The sequence below is a fragment of the Pleurodeles waltl genome, chromosome 2_2 (genome assembly GCF_031143425.1).
Source record: "Pleurodeles waltl isolate 20211129_DDA chromosome 2_2, aPleWal1.hap1.20221129, whole genome shotgun sequence".
Classification (NCBI taxonomy): domain Eukaryota; kingdom Metazoa; phylum Chordata; class Amphibia; order Caudata; family Salamandridae; genus Pleurodeles; species Pleurodeles waltl.
In genome coordinates this window covers 811,650,182-811,671,145 of record NC_090439.1, presented here as the reverse complement: position 1 = coordinate 811,671,145, position 20,964 = coordinate 811,650,182, and the positions used below count along the sequence as shown (strand labels likewise).

Below are 20,964 nucleotides of genomic sequence, written 5' to 3'. Positions count from 1 at the left end.
AAGAGCTCGACTCTAATCCTGCCCAGGGCAGCCACAGGTAAACTTTGACTTCTGAGTCTCTGCTACTGTCCTTCTGCACTAAAAGGCCTCATAGCTTTACTTATGGGACTTCCCATAGCAATGCACACGGTGATAATCATTTGTTATTCGGAGGCATTACTAGCCACCATGTAGCTTTTCTAGCCCAAGAAAAAGTAAAATTTTGCACTGCAATTTGTCAGTCAACTCTTTCAGCTCTCATCAGTGTTCTGCTTTGATTCAAAGAGAAAAGAGGTAATTGAAGATGAGGTCTTAGTACTAACACAGAAGGACACAATAGGAATGTTTTCTTTTTCTGCTTCTAATCTTTCAAAATTACAGGGTGCCTTGACAATATATTGTGATGGCCCAGAATAGAAAGGGTTTAGTTGTGCAAATGTCAGAAATTGAAAGGCTTCTATAAGCTCTAGATAGTCTTGTAATCAACTGCACAAAGGTGACCCTAAAATTCACTGAGACGCTCGTTTTCATGTGCTTCCATATGTCTCTTATGTCTGCTTATTCTGAGCTATTCTGTTCGGTGGAAACTTCATTTGACTCCTTTCTTTCAAAGTTTTAAAAGAAGCTTGTGTGAGTGGGGGGTGGATTCATGTGTGAGGTACTGAGGGTGTGTGGAGTGACTGGAGGTGCGTCTATACATGCACCCACCGCTGCTTCTGAGAGCGGTATGGGGCAAGGCAGTTCCCATGGGGCTAAAAATATCCTCAGACCATCAAATCTTTGCCTCCCTGGCCCCCCTTCCTGAATGTGGGGGATGACCAGGCCCTGCCACCCCTCCTAATGGACGATGTCCCAGAGAGGACGAACATGCGCTGGTTAGTTGCTTCCACTACTGTTATTTGTTGATTTGTAGTTGTGTTTTGCTTTGGTTAATGCATTAATGGAGTTTTAACTTGCTCCAGTAACATACTTTCGCAACACAACATGCCTGCAAAACCGCACGTTGAAACTCGGAGACATAGGGTTGGTAATTCCTCCAGTGCTACCCGATGAAGAAGGCCTTGGCCTCTACTGCAGGAGTACTGCATTTTTATGTTCCCATCTCACAGATGGTGGTACTGGACTGTATTGCTATGACTTATATGTTGCTAGCATGTGTGCTGTCATGTTATATTGTATACAGTGCGACTGTTGAAAAAAAAAAATTTTTTAAACATAAGCCGGGTTAGGTCAATTCTTACATAAATTTGCAGAAAAAATATTTGATGCCGTGGCTTTGTTATCCAGATCTTTAGTATCTGAGGCTGATTGTGTCTTGAGTCAGTCAATGGATAATTTTAACAATATATTTCTTAAGCAATGCCAACATTAGAGAAGCAGCGCTCCACCACAAAGCTACAGGGACACTATGGATACAATATAGGATTGTCCGAGGGGTGAGGATATTGGTAGTATTCCCACTCATGACTGTAATAACGATTCCTCTCTGGGTAATTGGTTTCAAGTCATTTATTTTACAGCCCCTTACACTTTAAACAAGCAGTATCCCCAAAGCAGCCTTAACGCCTGCAGAGCAGCTCTTCAACTACCAGTTAAAGGTTCTACTCCCTCCTCAACACTATGACATACTATGGAATGTACGTTTACGTACATTCTCTAAAGGATCCCATTACCACACATTTTCCCCTTAATAAACACATACATTCAAAGTTCCCCATAGTAACCCATATACTAATTAAACTAAACTAAATGCTTATAACGTAAATCATATTACAGTACAAATTTTGATTATTCAAATATATGAATGATGATAATAAGCCTTCCTATATACATACATAGGCCCTCATTACAACCCTGGAGGTCGGTGTTAAAGCAGCGGTAATACCGCCAACAGGCCGGCGGATTTTTTTTTTTAATCACGACCATGGCGGAAAGCGCCAACATAGACAGCCACTTTAACACTTCGACCACCACGGCGGTAGAAACAAACAGCTTGGCGGTCACCGCCAACAGACAGGCGGAAGACAGTGTACCGCCCACACTATTATGAGAGGGCAATCCGCCACCTTTTCCGGGGCGGAACCAACGCGAACAAAAACACGGTGGAAACAGGACTTGGAAGGGAAAACAGTCACCTCTCCACACCCCACGAGGAACCAGGACGCCATGGAGCCAGAACTCCAAATACTCCCTCAATGGCATTCCTGCTCCTTTATCAGGAGCAACAAAGACGGCGACGACGACCACGGTGAGTACTGCACCTACAACACAGGGGAAGGGGGAGAGAAAAGAGAATGACACACACACGCAACACGCAACACCCCCACCCTCACCTACTACAACATACACACAAATACATGCTGCAACATTACATTTACACCCCTCCACCCCCCCTTCAAGAACGAAAGGACAAAAGGAAATGAGTTGAACGATTAAAATCATGAAAAAAACAGTAGTCAGAACTCGAAATACAGTATATACAATTATGTACACCAACTACACAAGTCCTGATAGTGCACCAGTAATTGTCCGTGGACCACTGAGCCCAAAATGCATGGGCGAGGCCCACACTCGATACTCGATTCAAACGGAGAGAACACTGCAGGGGCATCAGATCAAAAAGAAACAGGCACCTCAGGGGGAAGGGAAGGGGGGGCACCTCAGCCGGATGAGTGCATAACACCACTGCTCCACGAGGGGGCTCCATGCCCATTGATGTATCATGGGGAGTGCAAAGCCACAGTCTCCCAAGTCTCTCCATTGGGTGGGCTGCCCACTGCTTAATCCCGGGTGTGCAAAGCCACAGTCTCTCAAGTCTCTCCAGTGGGTGGTTTGCCCACTGCTGTATACTGGGGAGTGCAAAGCCACAGTCTCCCAGGTGGATGCCTTTCTCCACTGGTTCTGGAGGGGGCTTTGTGCCCAGAGTGCTTCATCCTGCCAAGGACAGAGGTAGTGGATGTGATACTCCACTGGTTCTGGAGGGGGCTTTGTGCCCAGAGTGCTTCATCCTGCCAAGGACTGTGGTAGTGGATGTGATACTCCAGTGGATGCCTTTCTCCACTGGTCTGGAGGGGGCTTTGTTGCCAGAGTGCTTCATCCTGCCAAGGACAGAGGTAGTGGATGTGATACTCCACTGGTTCTCGAGGGGGCTTTGTGCCCAGAGTGCTTCATCCTGCCAAGGACAGAGGTAGTGGATGCCTTTCTACACTGGTTCAGGAGGGGGCTTTGTGCCCAGAGGGCTTCATCCTGCCAAGGACAGAGGTAGTGGATGTGATACTCCACTGGTTCTAGAGGGGGCTTTGTGCCCAGAGTGCTTCATCCTGCCAAGGACAGAGGTAGTGGATGCTTTTCTCAACTAGAGGTGGTGCATCATGGAAGCTTCCCAGGCTCCTGGAACTGACCACCAGACTCGGTCGACTGACCACTGGGGATGGCAGCCATGTCTGCGGTGGTGCCACTGGCTCAGGATGTTGCGGGCCGCTGGTGGTGCTTGTGGTGGACTCTGTGGCATCGGTGCTGGAGGCGGACTCTGTGGCAGCGGTGCTTGCGGTGGACTCTGTGGCATCGGTGCTGGTGGCGGACTCTGTGGCAGCAGTGCTTGTGGTAGACTCTGTGGCAGTGGTGCTTGCGGCGGACTCTGTGGCATTGGTGCTGGTGGCGGACTCTGTGGCTGCGGTGCTTGCGGTGGACTCTGTGGCATCGGTGCTGGCAGCGGACTCTGGCAGCGGTGCTGGTGGCGGACTCTGTGGCAGCGGTGCTGGTGGCACTGCTGGTGGTGGACTCAGTGACTGCAGTGCTGGTGGTGGGCTCAGTGGTCAGTGGCGGTGCATGTGGCGGTGCAGGTGGCGGTCTTCTCCGCCGTACCGGTTGGCGTCGACGTGGACAGAAGGTGTGACACTGGTCCCATAGTCGGTGCCACCATGCCCTCTCCTGACCTGCCATTGATTTTCTGGCCCTTTCCCACCTTGGATGGTGGCGCAGCTGTCTTGCCACCATCCCCTTTCGTTTTCCCCGAGCCCTGGGTGGCAAGTGTTTTCGCCTTCTCCCTCCGGGATTTGGGCAACTTTTTTACTTTCGCAGGTGGCGGAATGTCCTTGCCCTCGCTACGTGGCACACTGGCTGCCCTGATGCTTGGCGCACTCCAAAAGCCCGCTGTTGCTGGGACCACTGTGCCCGGTGATGTGGTGGCTGAGGTTCTGGGTTGGGACCTGGAAAGCCTGTCCCTGGGGGACGGACGAGGGGGGGAAGTGTAGGGAAGAGGTCAATGTTAGACAGGAAAAGTTTTTTAGACACACTGGGACTGGTAGATGGAGGGGGTTTCGGAGTGGAGGAAGAGGTAGTGGTTGTAGGAGGTGTACGAATGCTGTATTTGGGTGAAGGTGCATGGGCTGGAGGCTGTTGTGAGGTGGAAGGCTGTTGGGTGGGTGTGTGCCTGCGTTTGTGTATTTTGGGAGGTGGGCTCACAGACACACTGGTAGAGGACACAGGGGATGTGTAAATGGTAGTGGGGTGGTGAGCGCACGTGAGCGGTGTGTGCTGATGGGCGTGCTGGTGATGGAGGTAGTGGCTGAGGATGTAGTGCATGCAGGTGTGAGTGGAGACAAGACTGGGAGGGAGGAGGAAGACGTGGAGGTGGGGGACACAGTGGAGGCAGTGGATGTTGATAAATCTGCATGGGAATGATGCTTGTGTGAGTGCCTGTGGGATGTGTGGAGCTTATGTTTGCCTGAGCCACCCTTCTGTGATGAGGTGTGTGCATGCTGGTCTGATGGTGTGCTTGGGATAGGCTGAGGTACAGGGGATTGGGTCTGGGTGGAGGAAGTTGGAGGGGGAGGCTGGACACATGGACAATGGCTGCCATCAGTGCTGAGGCCAGAGCCTGAAATGCACTCTGTTGGGCTGCCTGGCCAGAATGAATGCCCTCCATGTATGCATTTGTTTGTTCCAAATGCCTCTCGACACCCTGGATGGCATTCACAATGGTAGATTGCCCAACAGTGAGGGATCTCAGGAGGTCAATAGCCTCCTCACTGAGGGCAGCAGGGCTGTCTGGGGCAGGGCCTGAGGTGCCTGGGGCGAAGGAGATGCCCACCCTCCTGGGTGAGCGGCCATAGGACACACGCTGAGGGGCTGCTGGGAGCGCGGTGCTGGTAGGGGATGTGGCGGCTGTACCTGTTGATGCAGGGGGGCACAGATGTTGCTGCCACCGCAAGGGAGCTCCCATCACAGGAGGAGTCGCTGTCACTGAAGTCACCTCCTGTCCCTGCCGTGGAGCTCCCCTCACCCTCCGTCCCACTGGTGGCTTCAGACTCTGTTGTCTCGCCCTCCAGTACCAAGTGGGATGCAGCTGCCTCCTGCTCTGGTGCCACTGCTCCTCCGCCTGACGATGCTATTGCACACAAGAACATAGAGACCACAAAAGGGGGGGGGGGGAAGACAGAAGAAAGACATGTTCAGTACATGCAATACCACTACAGTTGGCGGACACTACAAACACAGCAGCCCTCTGCACTACGCCATGCACTTAGAGTTCTTAGAGTAATCACAGGGCCATGGGGTACAAGGCCTATGCCCGAATGCTGCACACATGGAAGTCACAGGAGCCTGACTAGGTGTAGATGGCTCTTACCACTGGTGGGGTTGAGGTGCCACATAGCCTGCCTCACAAAGGGTCCTTGCCTACAAAGCGGCCTAGGGTAACCCACTGCCCACCTCCCCCACCCAGACACCTCTTAATGCGCGCAGAGTCAGATGGATGTGACGGTACTCACCCCCTTGTGGCTGCTGTGATGCCCTCAAGCACCCATCCAACTCTGGATACACCACCGCCAGGATCCGGAACATCAGGGGGGTCATGGTTCGATGGGCATCCCTCCCATGGGGGTCATGGTGTGCTGGGCCTCCGCCGTCTTCTTGCTCCAGCGGCGAAGGTCCTCCCATCGTTTCCTGCAGTGGGTGCTCCGTCTGTGGTGGACCCCCAGGGTCCGGACGTCCTTGGCGATGGCACACCAAATATCCTTCTTCTGGTGTGCGCTGACCTAGAGGAATAGTACAGGGGAAAAGGAAAAACTTTAACCGTCCGGACCGTCACAGTCATGGACCCACGTTCCCACCCTTGCCCTGACACACATACACTCACCGTCCGCACATGCAGGCCTCAGTCCCCCCCATGTATCTTCCATCTACACCACTTCAAACAGGCATTGCCCATGCATCATGCTCACAGTGTACTCACCTGTTTGTCTGGAGGACCGTAGAGAAGCGTGTACTGGGGGAGGACCCCATCCACTAACTTCTGCATCTCCTTCGAAGTGAAGGCAGGTGCCCTTTTCCCAGACACATGAGCCATCGTCGCTTCCAGACTGAGGTCACAGCAGCACTTGCAGTGTAGGTCCTCTCTTGTCGAAGGACAGGTATCAAGTGAGTGAACAGACAGAAAATGGCGGTCACGTCCGCGGGTGTGCGTACCATCACCGCCGGTGCACATCGTCATTGGATCCTGGGACCCATAGGGTCCAATGTTAACCAATGCAGGATTGTGCTACGGTCTTTGACCGCCTACCGCGACGGTGTAGAACGCCAGCGCTGTTACCTCATATCCCCTTGTCCCACCTTACAGGTCAGGCAGCAGCCATTTCAGGGGGCCACATGGCATTAATATTAACTGCGTCACACCTATCTAGGCCTTGCATACACACAGTAACAGGCACAATGCGGATTTACAAATGTTTGCTACTGACATTTAGTTATACCTCAGTGTTGGCTGACTCTCTGCTCGCTGTTCTCGTCCATAGGGCACGTCCCCTGGGGCAGGTGGTGAGATGGCGCCATCCTCCGGTGTACATTCCGCTGGTGGACCTGTCGACAATGGAAAAGAGACACGTAATAGTCACCTACAGACTTGATCGTGCAACAATCCAGGAACTGTGTACCCAGTTGGAGCCAGGCCTGATGTCAGCAATCCGCCATCCCACAGGAATCCCCCCTCTAGTGCAGGTCCTGTCAGTACTCCATTTTCTGGCAAGTGGGTCTTTTCAAACAACAGTGGCCATTGCATCAGGGATGTCCCAGCCTATGTTCTCAAACGTGTTGTCCAGAGTGTTGTCTGCCCTGCTGAAACACATGCGCAGCTACATTGTTTTCCCTCAGGTGGAGGATTTGCCAACAGTGAAAGGTGACTTCTATGCCCTGGGAAATATCCCCAACATCATAGGTGCCATTGATGGGACACATGTGGCCTTGGTACCCCCCGCAGGAGTGAACAGGTGTACAGAAACCGGAAGAGCTACCATTAAGAAAATGTGCAGATGGTGTATTTGGCCGACCAGTACATCTCCCATGTGAATGCCAAGCTTCCTGGTTCAGTGCATGGCACTTACATTCTGAGGAATAGCAGCATCCCTTATGTGATGGGGCAACTCCAGAGGGACCGTGTGTGGCTAATAGGTGAGGACAAGGACCCTATACCCTGTGAATAGTTGTCTGGGTCTGGGGTTGTCCCTAAGGGTAAGTGTGTGTCTAACAGTTGTCCCTCGACTTTTGCAGGTGACTCCAACCTGTATGGCTACTGACCCCAGTGAGAAATCCCAGGACAAGGGCAGACAGAGGAACGCTACAATGAGGCACATGGGCGACCTAGGAGAGTGATCGAAAGGACCTTCGGCCTCCTGAAGGCCAGGTTTCGGTGCCTCCATATGACAGGTGGTTCTTTCTACTACTCACCAAAGAAGGTGTGCCAGATCATCGTGGCCTGCTGGATGCTGAACAACCTGGCATTGCGACGACAGGTGCCTTTTCTGCAGGAGGATGGTCCAGAAGGAGGTCTTGTGGCAGCTGTGGAGCCTGTGGACAGTAAAGAAGAGGAGGCAGAAGAAGAGGATATCGACAACAGAAACAACGTTATCCAGCAATACTTCCAGTGAGACACAGGTAAGAAGATGTCACTTTCTCACACCTCTCATACAATTGTTAGACCTATCATATGTCAGTCACTTTCACCCAGTGTATGGACCTTGACTTGTCACTTTGCCTTTCCATTACACAGATGTGGGTCCCACTGTGTGACCTCTGCTATATTACCTCATGGACTAGAGCTGTGTTACATCGGTATGTTGACAATATAATCGACATTGCTATATTCCATAGTTATTGCAAATACACATTTGTGAAAGCACAGACTGACTCCAGCTTGTTTTGTGATTCAAGGGTGTTTATTTCAGTGCAAAATAGTGGAGGGGGTTGTAAAATGGACAGGGGTGATGGCGGAGGAATGTCCATGACAGAGTCCAGTCTATTAGTCTCACAGGTGCTTTGTCCAAAGGGGCATGGGAAATGGAGCTGGGGCAGTTGATGGATGGACAGGGTGATGAAGTGGGACAGAGGGATGACATTCAGGGGGGGTCTCATTTCCTGGCGGGGGTCTTGGCATTGTTCTCTGTCTTTGTCCTGGATCTCAGGGACCGTTTGCGGGGTGGTTTTCCTTCTGCAGGGGGTGGGGTGCTGGTGTTGTGGTCCTGTGGCGGTGCCTCCTGTCCACTACCGCCGGCGTAGGTGGTGGGCTGTTCATCATCCAGGCTAGTGTCAGGGGCCCCTTGTTGTGCCACAGTGTCCCTCCTGGTGTTCACAAGGTCCTTCAGCACCACTACAATGGTGACCAGGGTGGTGCTGATGGACCTAAGTTCCTCCCTGATCCCCAAATACTGTTCCTCCTGCAGCCGCTGGGTCTCCTGAAACTTGGCCAGTACTGTTGCCATCGTCTCCTGGGAATTATGGTACGCTCCCATGATGTTGGAGAGGGCCTAATGGAGAATGGGTTCCCTGGGCCTGTCCTCCCCCTGTCGCACAGCAGTCCTCCCAGTTCCCCTGTTATCTTGTGCCTCAGTCCCCTGAACCGTGTGCCCACTTCCACTGCCCCCAGGTCCATGATTTTATTGGGTTGGTGGGTTTGCCTGGGTTCCCTGTAGTGGTCGACACACTGCTGCTTGATGTGTCCTGGGGACAGAGGGATAGGCTCGCTGGGTGGGTGCTGTGCTGGTGTTTCCTGAGGGGGGAGGCTCTGTGGTGGCTTGTGCCAGTGTCAGGGGAACCAACTGTCCCGAGGTCCCAGATGGGCCTGGCTGGTCATCTTGATCCAGTTGGACAGAGCTGCGGTCATCACTGTGGGCCTCTTCTGTGGGGGGAGTGGACATGTCTGGAACCTCCTGTCCGGTGACGTTGGGTAGGGGTCCTGCAGGGATTTAAAGGCATGATTATTGCATCTGTGTGTGCCATCGTGTGCAATGGGTGGGTGACCCTGTACTCCAGTGCTTGCATTCTTGTGTAGGACATGGAGTGATAATTGGTTTGGGGATCTGTGTGGGGATCTGTAGTGGACATGCTTTGGTGATGGGTGTCCATGCTTTGGTGTTGCATGCCAGGCTTGGTGTTGGGATGTGTGGGTTGTGATAGTGGGACATTGAGGAGGAGTGATGGGGGTGAGGGTGGGGTATGTGATAGCATACAGGTAGGGTGGGGGATGTAATAGTTAAGATTTGACTTACCAGAATCCATTCCTCCTGCTACTCCTGCGAGGCCCTCAGGATGCAGTATAGCCAAGACCTGTTCCTCCCATGTTGTTAGTTGTGGGGGAGTGGATGGGGGTCCACCGCCAGTCCTCTGAACTGCAATCTGGTGTCTTGAGACCATGGAACACACCCTTCCCCCATAGGTCATTCCACCTCTTTCTGATGTCATCCCTAGTTCTTGGATGCTGTCCCACTGCGTTGACCTTGTCTACGATTCTGCGCCATAGCTCCATCTTCCTAGTTATGGAGGTGTGCTGCACCTGTGATCCGAATAGCTGTGGCTCTACCCGGATGATTTCCTCCACCATGACCCTGAGCTCCTCCTCAGAGAACCTGGGGTGTCTTTGCGGTGCCATGGTGTGGTGTGGGTGATGTGTGAGGTGGTGTGTGTTGTGATGTGTGAGGGCATGTGTTTGTGTGTGTTGTGTGAGGTGCGTGGATGTTGTGTGAGTGATGGTGTTGTGTGCCTGTGGATGCTAGTATTGTTGATGGTGGTGTCTCTCTCTGGGCTTCTTTCTCAATTTTTGTCGTAGGGGCTTATGGGTGATGTGGGTGGGTGTTTTATATTGTATTGAGTGTGTGGGAGTGGTGTGTGTATGTGTATCAGGTGTGTGTATTTCGAATTGTCCAATGTGGTTGTGTTTTGTAAATGTGTGTGTACTTTGAGCGCAGCAGTGTGTACCGCCAATGGAAAGACCGCCGCGTGGATTCGTGGGTCGTGATAGTGTGGGCGTATTCCTGTTGGCGTGATGGTGTCAGTTTTGTTATCGCCAGTTTATCACTGACCTTTGGTGTGACGGGCCTATGGATCGTAATAGCTGTAGCGGAATTCCACCGCCGCAGGTGTGTGTTGGCGGTCTTCTGCACAGTAGTAAGCGGGATTTACCTCCAATGGTGTAATGAGGGCCATAGTCTTTTAATTTCATAGGCATAATTATGCGCCTATCATATCTGCCCATTTTATTTCTGTTTTCCCTTGACACACTATTCTTGTCTCTTTCTTGCACACAACTCTGCGGATTCATTAATTACTTATTGTTTCCTGATTCACACCACCCTTGTTATTACATGGTGCCAAATTGTCTTCTTTCATCCAGCCACAATTTCTTTGGTTCACTTTGTAATATTCTTGTCTACATTTAGCCAAAGGACTCATATGCCACACCTTTCCATCACTAAGGAGCGCCGAGTTACAGAATAATTTACACACTTTCATAGGGTCCAAAAATGTACTTTCACCTTTACGTACTTTCCTGTCTTTTTTTACTTTGACCCATTTACCAATTTCAATTTGTACTACTTTGACATTCTGTTTCTTATTGTACTATTCTTTATACGTTTGTTTAGCAGCTACACTCTTTTGTTTTACATTCTCTGGAGACCATACTTTGCTTGCAGATAACTATGCTACATCTTTACTAATGGGTTCCTGACCACTCATTATCGCAAAAGCGGCTTTTCCCAGTACTGTTGCTAGGAGTTATTCTGTAAGACCAAATAATTTTTGTTTACTTCCATTTCCCAATTCAAAGTGCCACTGGTAGCTCATTGTATTGTCCCCTTTATAACACGGGTGAACTGTTCCACTAAACCATTCCCTTCAGGATAATATCCTGAAGTTGATTTATGAATAATGCCATTCCTGTCCAAAAATGTTTTGAATGCCTCCGCCTTGAATTGTGGACCATTGTCAGATGTTATATATTTAGGTAACCCTTCGTTATAATGGTGGATTGTGTGTTTTTTGCATTTTGTCTAATCTACTGCAATCAACACATTCACAAATCAATTTTTCAATGTCACTATCTAATCCAGGCTACCAATAAATACTCTTTGTCCTTATGTTGGTCTTTGAAATGACTAAGACTCCTTCATGACATCATTTAATGATTTTACTTTGTGAAGACATTGGTGGAACACATTTTCCACATCTGAATAACAAACCTTGTTCCTCACTTAGTTCATTGCATATCTCCCAAAAACTTCAATCCATTTGGCTTAATTTATTTTGTTCTGGTCAACCATTATTCTCATATACAGTATTTTTTGCAGTTCTTTGTAAACTTCCATTGCTACTCTCCATTCATGTTCATTTATCCCAACCATTCCTTCATCAAATATTCCAGCCACACACTCTTCTTCCACACCTGTCTCTTCTGTTTTATAAGAAGTTAAAGGCATATGACTTAAAAGGTCAGCTACCCTATTCCTAATACCAGGTATATATTGTAGCTCATAATTAAAATCTAATAGTTTTATGGACATTCTGGCTAATCTGGGTGACGCCTTATGTAGCCAAGAAGTAGTAAGTACCTTGGTTAATGGTTTGTGATCCCTCTTTACTGTTACTTTGTACCCCCACACAAACTGACGGAAATGATTTAAACCCCATATACACACAAGTATTTCTCTTTCTATGACCAAATATTTTTCCTCTGTCTTGGATAAAGCTTGTGACGCAAAACCGACAATCTATTCACTATTCTTCTCATCATATTGAGATAAAACTGCACCCACACTTTTTGAGCTACCTAGCATATTTAGAAGCTGGATCAAACCCCTTTAAAATGGTGCATTATTTATTTCCTTTTTAAGTTTCATAAATTCTTCAGGACATTCTGTCGACCACAAGAATTTTACTTTATTTTTAAGAAGAAGTCTAATAGCATATGTTTTTTCAGAAACATTTCTCACAAATTTCGCATAGAAATCTACCAAGCCTAAAAAGGCTCTCACATCATCTTTGTTTTGGGGAGCAGGAGCACACTGAATAGCTTTTACTAACTCTTGTTTTGGTTTTATTCCTTCACCACATAACTTGTGCCCTAGATAATTTACCTCTCTCATCGCTAATTTACATGTTCCATATTCCATTCTAAGTCCTTTAAAAAAAAAAAAAATGCTAACACTTCTTTTAATTTCATATCGTGCTCTTCCTTTGTTTTTCCCACGATCAACACATCATCTTGGACAAACATTACTCCCCTGATATTTATCAATAAATTATTAATTAGCCTTTGAAACATTGCTGCTGCTGATGCTAACCCAAAAGGCACTCACAAGAATTGGAAACACCTTACTAGTGTGATAAATGTTGTTAATTTTCTACTGTCTGTGTGTAACATCACCTGATGGAATACAGATTTTAAATCTAATGTAGAAAACTAACTCATTTCTCTGGGATCTGCAAACATCTCATAAATTTTTGGCATGGAGTATTGGTCAACCATTATATTTTTAATCATTCTCCCAGGTCAACACACAAACTAACCTTTCCGTTTGCTTGTCTAACAACCACCAATGGAGAAACCAATTCTGCTGAGTCTACCTGTTCAATTATACCATCTTGCATTAATCTTTCTATTCAAGGGAAACCTTATCTCCAATGGAAAACTACATGCCGTACTTTATGAGTGTACGGTTTGGCACTTGCTTTTAGTTCTATTTTATGACACAAATCATTCAAACAACCTAACTTATCTGAAAATACCATTAGATACCTCTCTAGTAATTGCTTAATGACATCAGTGATGTAATTACTATCAATAGAGGTGTCGCATAGGCTCCCATTATTCTAATGAGACTACTAAATTTTGAGCAGCAGAATTGCCCGCGGTGTGGGAGACTAAGGGGGTTATTACAACTTTGGAGGAGGTGTTAATCCGTCCCAAATGTGACGGATATACCACCAGCCGTATTACGAGTTCCATAGGATATAATGGACTCGTAATACGGCTGGTGGTATATCCGTCACTTTACCGACACTTTTGGGACGGATTAACACCTCCTCCAAAGTTGTAATAACCCCCTAAGTCTAACCCACTGTGAGTGATGCCTGTCGCTCCAATCCGGGTTTTGCTCCGGCTAACTAGCAGTGCCTCATCTCTACTCAAAGATAGGGATGATTGGACAGCCGAGAGCATGACATACTTGGCTTCTCAGGGAAGCCGTGGTCACTCAGGTCTCATCCGTTTCATTTAGTCTCATATAAATGACAAATAGAGGCAGTATGTGTTTTAATAATGAGTTTAACAAAACAACTGCATCTTAGACAGCAAAGCCTGAGCTGCAATAACCAGGACGACACAACATGACAGTATTAAAATTGTGATGAGAAGAGTGAAACATAAAAATAACGCTATCATATTGTCACTATTGCCAATGGACTAAATCCTACCTAAGCTATGATTGAACACAGCATGTTAAGCTCTAATTCTAACCTTCAGGTTCCCCTGGGAAGACATCATCCCCCATAACTGAGCAAAGGCCTGCGGTCTGCGTTAGCATCTGTAGCGAAGCATTCAGCAATCAGCATACAGTTGTGGTTCTCTGGCTAGAATCTTCCTCTAACGTGTAAGGGACAAGGAAGTGTTTTATAACAACACAGCTGATGTTCTGGGAAAATGTCCCTACGTAAGGATGTGTGTTTTCTACGAATGTTGGAGACTAAACTTATACCACGTTTACCGGCAATGTACCGTGCAAGAATGTCTTGTTTGAGAACAGAGTGCTGGCCTAGGCAAAAACAGTTAGATAAACCGAAAATAAAACAAGACAGTAAAATGGCTATTGTACAGCGGCTTGGCCTAGTGTGTTAAAATAACGTGCCTGGAGCTATGGCTAAAATGGCTACACAACAGAGGATCTATACTATTGGGATTCAAAATAACACCTAACTCCCCTGGTCAAACCATCCCAGCACTGACAGGTCTTTTTCTGCTACGTATAGTTTACACATTACTTTCATTCCTTTGAATTCAAGTTCTAGTGTCCGATAGCCTAATAGTTCTATCATTTCACCCTATCCTATCCTTGTTGCCAATTCTGTATTAAAGATTCCTCTCTGGTTAATTGGTTTCAAGTCATTTATTTTACAGCCCCTTACACCTTGAACAATCAGAATCTCCAAATCCATTTTAATGCCTCTAGAGCAGCTCTTCAACCACCCTCATCAACACTATGACATACCATGGTGTTAGAAATGAGGTCTCTGGTTGGCAGTCAACTTGCACTCTGTCCAAGCAGGGACCCTCACTCTTGTCAGGGTACACACCTAAGATAACCCCTGCTCACCCCCTTGGTAGCTTGGCACAAACAGTCAGGCTTATCTCAAAAGCAATGTGTGAAGTATTTGTACAATCACACACAGAAACACAGTGAAAAGTCGACAAAGTACTCAACACCAGTGTAGAAAAATAGCCAATATTTATCTAAGTAAAACAAGATGGAAACGACAAAAAATCAACATACACATGCAAGGTTATGAATTTTCAAAGATTAAACTTAAATATAGTGCTTAGAAACACAAATGATTCAATTTGGTGTTATTTCGGCGTCGTGACGGAGTCATTCCCACCAAACTGACGCCAATGGCCTGTACCTTTTGAGAGTGAGGCAACAAGCCGGTGCACGGAGTCTGGAAAGCGAGGCGACGCTGGATCCGGTGCAGTGTTGGTTCTGGTGCTGCAGTGGAGTAGAGGTGTCAATGCAAAGCGTTGGGTCCTTGCTGCGGAGCAGCAGAGATGAAGCGGCGTTGGGGCGAAGTGTCAGATCCTTATGTTCGGCAGGGTCAATGTCTGGTGGACCAAGATGTGGTGGGGTGACCTCACAGGGTTCACGGAGTCGGGCGGCACAAACATCGTGGCACGCATTCAGGACTCGCTAGGTCTCGGGACATCAGCAGGGCTGCAGCAGTGTCAGGCCTTCTAAGTCAATCGGGGTCGTCACACTCCAGCGAGGACCACGGCTTCAGTTGCAGGCAATATTGCGGTGTCAGGCAGTGGCATCAGTCCAGGCGTTGTGCGAAGTTGGTACATTTGTTTTGGGTTTTCAACCAGCTTTCACTCCCAAGGGCCTAGAAACTGGAATAGGCACCACCTGGTGAGTTAGAGTGCACTGCAGGTGAACCCAGAGGCTGGTAGGTGAAGTCTTTGCTGTCCCTGAGCCTTCTTAACAAGAGGCAAGCTCAGCCCAAGCACTTGGAGAATCTTCACAAGCAGGATAAACAGCAAAGTCCAGTCTTTGTCCTCTCTGAGGCCGAAGCAGCAACTGCAGGGCAACCCAGCAAAACACACATAGCAAAGGGGCAGTACTCCTCCTCCAACTCTTAAGCCTATCTCCTTGGCAGATGTTCCTCTTGATCCGGAATTGCTACAAAAGACTTGGGTTTTGGGTCCACTACTTGTACCCATTTTTGCCTTTGAAGTAGGCAAACAAGATCCTGCCTTGCCCAGGCTCGGCCCCAGGCACACACCTGAGGGTCGGAGACTGTATTGTGTGAGGACAGGCATTATCCTTTCAGGTGCAGGTGTCAGCTCCTCCCTCCCCACTCTAGCCCAGGAGACTCATCAGAATATGCAGGACACTACCCAACTGTCAATCTGACCCAGACGTGGATGCCACAGGCAGGCAGAGGCATAGAATAGTTAAGCAAGAAAATGCCCACTTTTTAAAAGTGGCATTTTCAAACTGACAATCCTAAAAAAAAAAAAACTTTACCAAAAAGTCTCCCATATTCCTACCTGCTCTCAATGGGAAACTGCACTTAAAAGATATTTAAAGGCAGTCCCATGTTAACCTATGGGAGAGATAGGCTTTGCAATAGTAAAAAACACATTTGGCAGTATTTCACTATCAGGACATTTAAAACACATCAGTACATGTCCTACCTTTTACATACATTGCACCCTGCCCCAGGGGCTACCTAGGGCCTACCTTGGGGGTGCCTTGCATGTACAAAAAGGAAAGATTTGGGTGTGGTAAGTGGGTACACTTGCCAGGTCGAATTGGCAGTTTAAAACTGCACACACAGACACTGCAGTGGCTGGTCTGAGCCATGTTTACAGGGCTACTCATGTGGGTGTCACAATCAGTGCTGCAGGCCCCTTGGTAGCCTTTGATTTACAGGCTCTGGGCACCTCTAGTGAACTTTACTAGTGACTTACTAGTAAACCAGATATGCCAATCATGGAAAAGCCAATCACCAGCACAATTTTCACAGAGAGCACATGCACTTTAGCACTGGTTAGCAGTGGTAAAGTGCCCAGAGTCCTATAGCCAACAAAAACGGGTCGGAACAAAATAGGAGGAAGGAGGCAAAAGGTTTGGGGATTACCCTGCAAAAAGGGTCAGAATTAACACTTACTTACATTCTTTAAAGGACCCCATTTCTACAATGACTAATTCCATCTAAACAAGACCAAGTGGCAGTCCAGAGCATATTTCAGATGCTACAGAGATTAAGCATGGTAGATTTACAGCAGGGAAGAAGTTTACATCATCCCATCTGAGTACAGTCATACCTGAAACAGGAACAGGCACAAGGTAAGCTCTGGGTTTCAGTCAGGTTGTCTCTCTTTGGGAATTTCTGAGACCTACACCATCAGGGCACGATTCAGGAGGGGACCCAGTTTTCACAGTTCATAAACAGGTTGTCATACCAACAAATCTTGGGTTTTTCAAGCTGTTAACAGGATCATTCTCAATGTTTTGATGCTCTTTTTCATGTCATTTTCAACAGAGATGTGCTTTGGTTCAGCAAGTTCTTGCATAGTTTAAAAGGTTCTACTGTCATTACAAGAGAAGGGTGCAATAAGAAAGGTTTCCTTTTCTAAAAGACCAAACACAACAAACATCAAGTGTCTAGCCTGAAAACAGTTTAAGCATAGCTCCTGGTAAAAATATTGGGGAAACTGAGCAGTTTTCTAGTTTAGAGCCATTTTAAAAGGAGGGTGTTTTTCTTCCAAATAGCATCTTACTTACTGACAACTGATTTGTGAAACTGTACTTGAAAGATGCTTGTATTTTGACTCCAATTCACGGTGGAGCATTTATATGGCTGTAGATCCACCTGAATGATGATCTGTGGGAGTAGAGGTGCCTTCCTTTTAGCCTCTGTTAACACTTTGGGCATTCATAGAATCATAACATACCTAAACCAGTTGTTATTGGTCAAGGAAGGCTTGATTGCGGACATGAGGGCCATCATAAGTTCAAAGATGGTGTAGGTTTTATAGTCAAGCAAACAAAGTTTATCCAGGATCCCAAACACACTGTGGTCTTCATGGCTTCTGTAACCTTTGTGGAATCAACATCTCTCAAGCTTCCTGTGGTGTGCACAGAATTTTATTAAGGCTGTATGCCACTAGCCCATTTTAATTTCTACGGTTTAGAAAACATATTTTAGATCAAGAGTTCAATAATATCCTGTAAAAAGTGGAAAGTATCCAAAGAAGGGGCTTAATAGCATATTGCAGACATTCCAGGAAAACTTGCTTGACAAAAGTATCCAAATCTTTGTGTTGTCTTTATAGGCCCTGAGAGAGGCATTGCTTTAAACCCAGAATACTTCAAGCTACGTGCGCACCGAACAATGGTTCTTTGAAAGTGCTATGATGGCTCTGTCTTCGGAGAAACTGTCCTCTGTATAACTATTCATCTACCCAGAGCTACAAGCTACTGGGGTATTTAGTTCTGCCTTATACAACCCTGTTCCTGATGTAGAGGAGGAAGACTGTTAAACCATTCAATGAAATCGAGAACATGGATTAAGCCATCCTGTTATCTTCAAACTCTAGATTGTTTTTTCACTTTACCTGGTCCGGACACAGAAAAGATTGACAGATTGATGTTGCTTTCTCGATTCTGTGGGTGGTGGTGCATGGCCTTTCTTAGATGGTGGGGTGATTTGTCTAGTTAATTCTGATAACATATGAGACTCTTCCATTCTCACTAGTTATGTGACCCCCAAATGTTAGTGTTTAACTTAGAGGAACAAGTTGTCTTCAGCCACATGAGATCTGCAAGAAGCCGAAGACCTGTTTTTTAAATTAACCATCCTACTCTAGACATGGCTAGGCACACACATCTGTTCAGCACCAGGGTACCCTTGTGGGTGATAGTGCGCTTCACAAGTAAACATAACATAACACATGGCCGGAGAATGGGGCTATACACCCATCAAAGATAATTCTTAGCAAAATAGGCTCCAGCGGTTATTTTAGAGGCAACAGACATGAGTTTTCACTACGACATAGTTTAACAATGTAGTACATTCAAAGTTCCCTGCCTACCACTCCCATCTAAGAATACAATGGTGCCAAACAACAGCCATAGGTAAGTGTAGGAAGCTGGCTGTGCATATACTATACCAAAGTAGGGTATAGTGTACACAGAGTCCAGTGGATCCCAAGAGGCTTTATGGAGGCTAAAGTAGGTAATGCTAATGCTCTCTTTTGTGGTAGTGTGGTCGAGCAGTAAAATGAAGCAGAGGGTAGTGCTAAGCATTTGTTGATATGTATCAAAAATACACTTTGTTACTTTATTTCTAGAACCAGAAGAATCTTTGGTGCAGGTAAGTACAGTTTCAATAACGTATCACTTTCAAGTATCAAATGCACTTTGTTTAGAATTCACAGATAAAACAGTTTACAGGTAAGTAATACTTTTCAGTTCCAAAAGTGGACAAAGATCAATTTCTCATAGAAAGAAATGCAGCCCCAGAGGAGGAAAAGTAACACAATTCACAGGTAATTACTTGACTCACAATCCCAGTCTTCGGGAGTTATGGTGTCCACAAGGCAAAGTTTAGGAAAACACCAAGAGTGTCCCACCAGCAACATGGGCCCGGCCAGGTGCAGAGATCAAGGTTAGTGTTGGGTGCCCAATGGAAAACTATGGAGACAAGGAGTGCAGGGGTACCTTCAGGCGTCAAGAAATCTTCACTGGAGCAGGTCACAGTCTGGGAGTCCTCTGGATTTAGGCAGCAGGCATCATCATGTTGGTCAGGAGGGATCAACCTAGGTTGGCCTCGAGGTCAGAATCACCTGGGGACCTCCTCTGAACTGCTGGGCCACCTGGACACATGCGTGGGCATTGGGTGCAGAGTGGGCAGGGCTTGAGGATTGGGGGTGGCTCTGGAGTCTTTCTTGGAGGTTTCTTTGTGGACAGGGCCGCTGTCCTCAGGAGATCTTGGTCCTTGGGTAGGCAGGCATTCCTCTGGGGGTTTGTGAAGGTCGCCGGTCCTGCAAAATGAGTCGTCTTCTTGTAGCAGGGTTCTTTGAAGCTGCAAACAGACCAGCAGGGCTGGGGCCAAGTCAATTGTCATCTGGAGTCTTCTCTGCTCATGCGGCTCTTCAGTCCTTCTCCTTCTGGTTAAGTCGCAAGGAATCTAAAGGAATAGGTTCAAGGGTGCCCCTAAATACTAGATTTGGGGGTATTACAGCGGTCAGAGGGCAGAAGCCAATGGATACTGTCCCTGAGGGTAGCTACACCCTTCCTGTGCCCTGTCCCTTTAGGGAGGGGGGCACATTCCTAACTCTATTGGCAAATATCCTCCAAAGCAAGATGGAGATTTCTGCCTGGAGGGGTTCACCTCAGCTCTGGGACCCTAGGCGTGGTCCTAGCTGGGCTGGACACTCCTCCTGCTGTTTACTAAGTTTCCCACTGGAGCTGCCGCCAAAAGGTGGGACTGGTCCAGGGTGCAGGCATCTCCACTAGCTGGAGTGCCCTGGGGCAGTGTAATAGGAAGCAGGAGCCTCTGAGGCTCACTGCCAAGTGCTGCAGTTCCTATAGGGGGAGGTGTGAGACACTTCCACCCAGAGCAGGCATTGTTCCTGACCCCAGAGAGCACAAAGGCTCTCACCCCATGGAGTCAGAAACTTGTATGGTAGTGGCAGGATGGTACAGACTGGTCAGCCCTACACTAGAGGATTGGGTGAAATACAGGGGACATCTCTAGGATTTTTCAATAAATCCAACACTGGCATCAGTGTGATTTTATTGAGCTGAGAAGTTTGATACCAATCTTTCCAGTCTTCAGTGAAGCCATCATGGAGCTATGGAGTTCGTAATGACAAACTCCCAGCCCATGTACGTAATATGGCCACACTGCACTTACAATGACTAAGAATCGATTCAGACACTGTAGGGCATATTGCTCATGCAGCTATGCCCTCACCTGTGGTGTAGTGAACTCTGCTTTAAGGCTGTTAAGCCTGCTAGAGGGGTCACTTACCTATGCCACAGGCAGTGGTTTGTAGGCATGGCACTGAGAGAGGGATGCCATGTCAAATTTACCTTTTTCTCCCCACCAGCATACAGAAGCTGCAATAGCAATGTGCATGTATTTGGTGACAGGTCCCTGAGGGTGGAATAACACATACTGCAGCCCCTAAGGACCCTCCCTGGCCACAGGGCCCTTGATACCACTGGTACTTTTTACAAGGAACCTGGCTGTGGGCCAGGGGTGTGCCAATTGTAGAAGCAATGGTACAGTTTAGGGAAAGAACACTGGTGTTGTGGTCTGGTTAGCAGCATCCCAGTACACACTCAGTCAAGTTAGCATCAAATATCAGGTAACAAGTGTGGGGGGTAACTATGCCAAAAGGTGCAATTTCCTAAAGTAAGCAGGATTATCTCCCTT

General features: G+C 47.5%; 1 protein-coding gene across 1 annotated transcript in view; it reads left to right on the top strand.

The window, feature by feature from the left end:
• Nucleotides 1–20,964, top strand: part of CNGB3 (cyclic nucleotide gated channel subunit beta 3) — a 749,182-nt gene that overhangs the window by 438,413 nt on the left and 289,805 nt on the right. The gene's annotated exons all lie outside the window — the stretch shown is intronic.